A 7,836-nucleotide genomic window follows, 5' to 3' on the forward strand; every position below is an offset into this window, starting at 1 on the left:
TGAGTTCTTCCTGTTCCTTCAGTTATTAGCGTCATAATCTTATGGCCAGCAAAGTAGATTCCAATGAGTGGTTGAATTGCCTTTACTTGAATCTAAATTTCTGTTCTTGCTGTTGTATGTGCTGTTGTATTTTATTTCTGTCAATAACTCCTTCCGTCTGATCTGTCATATCAAGGTCGTCTAGAACAGCATTTGCCACAGAAGCAGCAACTCTGTCAGATAATACACCATGATCACACGCAATTGTAAGAGATTGCAGGCTTCTTTTCTTGTTCATTTCTTTCAGTTTTTTGTTTTGCACTAGTAGGAAGTTGTTGAGAAAATTATCTAACACTGTCTTCATTTGCTAAACTTGTACTGCAATATAATTCAGTTTCACGCAAGTCATTGCCTGAACTGGGACCAGCTGTTGCTTGTTTTCTACTCAACCGTTTTTTATTTCTCTTGGTTGTGGTAGCATCCAAAGATTCAATAACCATTGTTCTTTTTGTTCTACGGTCCATTAAAAATTCTCGCTCCATATGTGACACTCTTCTTCTCACACTTGCAGTTCTTGAAGTCCTTACATTTGCAAGCAGCAACATGAAATAGTCTGTTCTGATAATCTTTTTGAAAAGCTTGAACTTTCTTTTGATAACTTTGAACGCCCTTCCTTCCTTTTGCTGGCTTCTGTAGTATTTTGTATTTGTTGTGATAGCTCTTCAGCATCTGCAAAATACGCCCATAAGAGACCGTTGCCACACAGCCTTTACCAGTGAAATGATGGAGACCCTAATCTCAGAAAATGTTGGCTCCTTTTTAGATGTCTTCAAATTCTGCCTCACACATAGAATCTCCTTACATCATTATGTGTCAGAAGACAGTTCAGTTTTAAATGTTATGTTGTCCCATAAAATGAATACAGACTCGAAAGTCTTGTTTCTTGGGAGGTAATCCTCACTCAGTATTCAGTCCAATCAGAGGTATCTGTAGGAGGCAAACTTGTGAGGTGCTACTTCAATAACCGATGAATGAAGACTAACTGCAAGTGAAAGAAAAAGAGGACACATGTAACATGAGAAAAAAAGGGGTGCGTAGGCGTTTGGAGGGTATGCACTGCATGACATTATGCTTATTGGGGGAGGCAGATGTTATACTAGAACACCGAGACTTTACACACGGTCATTTACCCTGCCATACATTGCATTTTTGTAACGTCTGTGATTTTTAGGAACATTTTGAAAAAATTATTAAATCTTATAAAAAATTAATCAATAATTCCTAAGTTGGGGAGGCAGAGCATATTTCAAGCAGAATTATACTGTGTGTTTAGGATGCAAGTTAGAAGACATTAATAACTATTGCTATATGATTTATGCCTTGTTTATAGTTTTTAACAAATCCTGCAAATCCCATGATTTTTGCTTGATTTTTTTCATTTTTCGAGCTCGTTGGGGAGGCAGAAGATACTGTGGCAGAAAATTTTTATTTCACTGTGAATTTTTCGTCGTGAATACACAACTTTTGAACACTACTGGATTTTGAATTTCAAGAAAAAGTGTAAAAACTATCCACCCTAATACACACACACACACACACACACACACACACACACACACACACACACACACAATCTCATCTCATCTCATGAGCCGTGTGAGTATCCATTGCAGGACCGGCCTATCCATACTGAAGTGGGGACGATACAGCCAACGTACCCCTACCAAATGGCTTAGGCTGTCTGGTAGAGATTGTATGTAGGGTGAGAAGTGTTTGTAAGTGTAATTGTTGTGTTGTAGTGGCTTATATATATATATATATATATATATATATATATATATATATATATATATATATATATATATACAGGGTGTTTCGTAATTATACCGACAAAATTTCAGGGTGAAATCCTGACAAGAAATTGAACGTAATATCCTATATGATTTTTCCCCAAAACAGAATAAATAAAGAGGAAGAGATTATTGAAGCAAAAAGCTTGCACAGCCAAAGCCTGTCGCCGAACGATCGAACACTTCAAATGGCCCACCCCCCCGCCCCACCCACACCACCCCCCAGACCCCTATCCTCTATAGGGTAATCGAGGGAAGTTGTTAAAGCTTCTCATACGAGCGGACCTTACTAAATCAATCGTTATCTCTCTGTAGCTTGAGTTCTGCGATGCTTAGGTGTGAGTCATGTGTCAGTGATAATCCATTGTTACGGAACAGAGAAAGATAATGTACACTTTAAGTGAGAATGCTAAAAATCACCACTGTCCCGCAAAGTTCCAGGTTCAAAACAAAAGAGCTAGGTAAAATTACAAGTTAAGTTTAATGCACAAACTAACAACAAAACATTCAGGACTCATAAGGATAATGTAATGGCAAATAAACAGGCTAAATATATGGTTAACTGCAATAGCCTCTATTAACACGAAATTAGCAAGAGTAAATTTATCTAAGTCAGCCCTGATAAAATGAGATACCAGATAATACTCAGTGAATGCCAGATAAATAATTACAGATACAAACTATTATCAAAAATGACTGACATAAAGAACCCTACATAAATTACAAAAACTTCACTAGGCCTACAAATTAAACTTATGCTATACAGTACAAGGAAAAAATGCAATAACAGTTATACTCAAATTACACACAGGTGCTAGATGGTTGGAGACTTCTTGAGCACTCACAATAATAATATCTGTACAGGGGAGGACAGAGATGTGAACAAAATGAGGAGCAGATCTAAGTGGCAATGATGCAGAGACTGAGCTCATTATATAGGGGCCGGCAGAGCCTGATACAACTTGTAAGAGGACGCGCAAATGAAAGCCATGGGGAAATAGAGTTCACAATCCCGCTCTGGACAACAGAGAGAACGACTTACTCTACTATAACGGTAGAAGGGGGGGACTGAGGCAGAACACGCTCGTGATCAAACATGCAGCAACTGTGCGTTAAAATTACACAAAGGATGATGAAATCATAGGCTAAGTAACACCTCCCCACAAAGAAAAAAGAAATTTACAAAGGAAATTTCTTATTACTCTAAAACAATCTGTATATGGCATTACAGACCATGCAAAGGTCTTTTCTAATGTTACAAAAAATGAGATCTCCCTAGCACGTTCAGTCATAGGTACTTGCCAGTATCCCTTTAACAAATCAAACTTACTTATGTACCTAGCCTTTCCAATCTTGTCTATGCAATCTTCCACACGAGGGAGAGGGTAAGTGTCTGTTTTAGTTATCTGATTAACACGTCTGTAGTCGATGCAAAGCCTCTGTGACCCACCTGGCTTAGGGACCAGAGTGACAGGAGAACTCCACTCGCTCTGACAGGGCTCAATCATCTTGTGGTCCAACAGGTAGCCAAGCTCCTTCTGGATGAGAGGAACTTTCACTGGGTTCACACGGTAAGGAGGCAATTTAATTGGCTTTGCGTCTCCAACATCGACATCATGCATCAACACAGTGGTTCTTCCTGGAGTGGCACGGAACACTTGCGGGTACTCCTGCAGTAATGCCGAAAACTCCTGCCTTTCCTTGGGTGGTAGATGAGAAAGCTTAGTCTGGAGATCATTCATGATATCAGGATTCTTCCCCAAACTGTCACTCAGGCTCATACTGCATGGGAGAACTTCACTTGTAGACTCGGGTGGAACAGCTACAGTGCAGACTGGATTATTTTCGTCCCGCCTGTGATATAACTTTAGCATGTTGATGTGACATAGTTGCTTGCTGTTTCTACGGTCTGGTGTGGCGATGACATAGTTGACATCACTGAGTTTCTTCTCCACGAAATAAGGACCACTAAACTTGGCTTGAAGAGGTTGCCCATGCACTGGTAGCAGAATCAAAACCTGATCTCCTGGCTGAAAGTGGCGTAACCTGGACTTCTTATCATACCAAGTCTTCATCTTCTCCTGAGCAGCTCCTAAATTCTCTCTCGCCAGCTGTAAAGCAGTGGACAGCCGTTCTTTGAAATTCATCACATACTCCAGCAGGTTGACGTCATCTTCCTCCGACAGCCAGCATTCCTTGAGTAGCTTAAGGGGTCCTCTTACTTCATGGCCAAACAGTAGTTCAAAAGGTGAGAAGCCCAGTGATTCATTTGGAGATTCTCTTGCAGCAAACACAACGAATGGAAGACCTTTATCCCAGTCTTTCTGATGTTCCAAACAGTATTTCTTGAGCATCGATTTGAGTGTTTGATGATATCTCTCCAACGCTCCTTGGGTCTGGGGATGGTAAGCTGAAGACGTGATCTGGGTGATGCCCAACTCTTTCAGAGACTGCTTGAAAACGTTTGACATGAAATTACTTCCCCGGTCGGACTGTACCTCCTTAGGCAGACCAAACTTTGTGAAGAACCCCAGCATTTCCTTAACCACGTTCTTTGCTGAGATGTTTCTAAGTGGAATGGCTTCAGGATAACGAGTAGCCATATTAATCATGGTCAACACATAAGAAAATCCTGAAGAAGTCTTAGGAAGAGGGCCCACAATATCCACCAACACACGGGTGAAAGGCGCCTCAAAAGGAGGAATGGGAACTAGAGGTGCAACCTTTTCGGTCTGATTACACTTCCCCACAACTTGACAGGTGTGACAAGACTTACAATACCAGGAAACATCCCTGAAGATACCTGGCCAGTAGAAGTGTTTCAAAATGCGTGCCACAGTCTTCCTCACTCCAAGGTGTCCTGCCAAACTGGAATCATGAGCCACTCTAATGATATCCTGCCTACAAACACGAGGGATGATAACTTGATGAACAAACTCCCATTCACAGTCGGCTGATGCTGTTGGGGGTCTCCACTTCCTCATAAGTACTCCTGACTTTACATAATAACAAGTAGAAGCACCGGCTGACTCTTCTTCACTGTAAGCAGAGTTAGCTAGACCTTTCAACTCAGGGTCAGCAACCTGCAACTCAACCAACTCTTGACGAGACAAATTATCAACACTACGGGGTACTGCCTCATCTGGTGAGTGGTCCAAATTAGCAAGAAAAGTGTCAGCTAGGATAACATCATCATCATCATTATCCTCTAAATCACCAGTAACTTTAGACTTAGCCCTAGTGACAGCACATACAGGGAACACATCAGGGACATCACAATCCTGGGACACAGCCACTGGCTCACCAGACAACTGAGGAGCTGGACACACTTGACTTCCACCAATATCATTTCCAAGTAAGAAAGTTACACCTGACATTGGGAGTGTCTCAACCAACCCAACCATAACGGAACCATTAACAAAACCAGACTCTAAATTCACTCTGCACAGAGGGACAGAGAAATAATTATTCCCTACACCTTGTAAGATTACAGTTTCATCAGAGGAATTAACATTAGAGCCTAGAACACTGGTCAGCATAAGGGATTGGCAAGCACCTGTATCACGATATATTTGAACTGATTTCCTGTCATTACTGTCCAGAGGACTGACAAAACCATCAGACAGGAAATTAGCACATGAACTCTTGAGAGTGTCACCCACGTTACTGCTCAAAAGAGGAGCTCCATCATGAGAATTTAAGTTACCCCTCAAAGCAGGTTCAGTTAACTCAGTTAAAGAATTCTGGGAACTCTCAAGAGTGGACACTAGACCAATTGACTGAATATTTAAAGACTCCTTTTTGTTCACATCACGCTGTCTCCTGAAACATTTCTCCGTAGTATGACCAAGCTTACTACAATAAGTACATTTACTTTTCTGAAATCTAGAGGTGAAGCTGGTATTTACTTCCTGAGAAACATCATCCTTATTCTCTTTCCTGTTACCTGTACTCTGAGTAGAGGCAACGTACTTACTCTCAGCTTTCCCTTTTTCTCTAGAATATCTCTTGTGAGTGAGAACATACTCATCAGCTAAAACTGCAGCATCAGACAAATTATCTATTCTTTTCTCATCAAGATATAGGCTTACATCTTTATAAATACACCTTTTGAAATCCTCCAGCAAAATCATCTGCTTAAATTTACCAAAATCAGAATCCACATTCTTAGAATTTAACCACTGCTCTAACAAATCTTCTTTGATTCTTGCATACTCAACATGGGATTGCTTATCTTGCTTGTAAGTTGTCCTAAATTTTACTCTATAGGCTTCAGGAACAAGCTCATAGGCCTTAAGAATCAAGCTCTTAACTACATCATAATTATCAGATTGATCCTGAGGCAAAGATGCATAAGTTACTTGAGCTTTACCGGTGAGAACAGTTTGAAGGAGTACTAGCCAATACTCCTTAGGCCAATTAAAACCTGTAGCTACCCTCTCAAACAACTGAAAATACTTTGTTAAATCAGATTCATTAAAAGGAGGGACAAGTTTAACATTTTTAGCCACATCAAAATCATCAGAGCAAGATGATCCAGTTCCACCTTGTTTCATGCGATACTCATGGTCTGCCTGAATCCTGGCAAGTTCAACTTGTGCCTGTATCTGTGCCTCCTGAATCCGAGCCTGAGATTCCGCCTCCTTAGCCTGAGACTCAGCCTCCTTGGCACGTGCTTGAAATTCAGCCTCCTTTACACGAGACTCCGCCTCCTTAGCACAAGTCTCCTGCAGGGCTAGCTGTAACTTAGCTAATTCAATCTGCGTTTGCTCATTTGGAGGAGTTACATTAAACAAGCTTTTATTAATCATACCAACAATTTGATCTTTAGAATGATGAGAGTGAACTGCAATTCCCAATTGTTGAGCAACAAGCTTAAGTTCATTCTTTGTTCTGTTTTCTATATCACACACTGTTTGCACATTTGACAAATAATCTTTGGCTTCATCAAGTGTAGTAATAGTAGCCATCATGAATAAGTAACAGTCACAAAATATCAAGCAATATCCTTATGATAATATCCTGAATATCCTGATAAGAGGTCGCCAAATTTATGTTACGGAACAGAGAAAGATAATGTACACTTTAAGTGAGAATACTAAGAGTCACTACTGTCCCGTAAAGTTCCAGGTTCAAAACAAAAGAGCTAGGTAAAATTACAAGTTAAGTTTAATGCACAAACTAACAACAAAACATTCAGGACTCATAAGGATAATGTAATGGCAAATAAACAGGCTAAATATATGGTTAACTGCAATAGCCTCTATTAACACGAAATTAGCAAGAGTAAATTTATCTAAGTCAGCCCTGATAAAATGAGATACCAGATAATACTCAGTGAATGCCAGATAAATAATTACAGATACAAACTATTATCAAAAATGACTGACATAAAGAACCCTACATAAATTACAAAAACTTCACTAGGCCTACAAATTAAACTTATGCTATACAGTACAAGGAAAAAATGCAATAACAGTTATACTCAAATTACACACAGGTGCTAGATGGTTGGAGACTTCTTGAGCACTCACAATAATAATATCTGTACAGGGGAGGACAGAGATGTGAACAAAATGAGGAGCAGATCTAAGTGGCAATGATGCAGAGACTGAGCTCATTATATAGGGGCCGGCAGAGCCTGATACAACTTGTAAGAGGACGCGCAAATGAAAGCCATGGGGAAATAGAGTTCACAATCCCGCTCTGGACAACAGAGAGAACGACTTACTCTACTATAACGGTAGAAGGGGGGGACTGAGGCAGAACACGCTCGTGATCAAACATGCAGCAACTGTGCGTTAAAATTACACAAAGGATGATGAAATCATAGGCTATGTAACACCATAAATAGGATTTTGCGTTACTAATGCTGAAATGTACACTCTAATTTGACATAATACGTTTCCATGTTTCGATGGTTCGTTTTGTATTCTAGGGTTCATATTGCACCAGGATTTGTCCAAGAGTGCATTGCAATAATTGATATGCGTTTTAATTATTTATT

Source organism: Coenobita brevimanus, chromosome 33, assembly GCF_032717465.1.
Source record: "Coenobita brevimanus isolate Jiangsu-jjx chromosome 33, ASM3271746v2, whole genome shotgun sequence".
Lineage (NCBI taxonomy): Eukaryota > Metazoa > Arthropoda > Malacostraca > Decapoda > Coenobitidae > Coenobita > Coenobita brevimanus.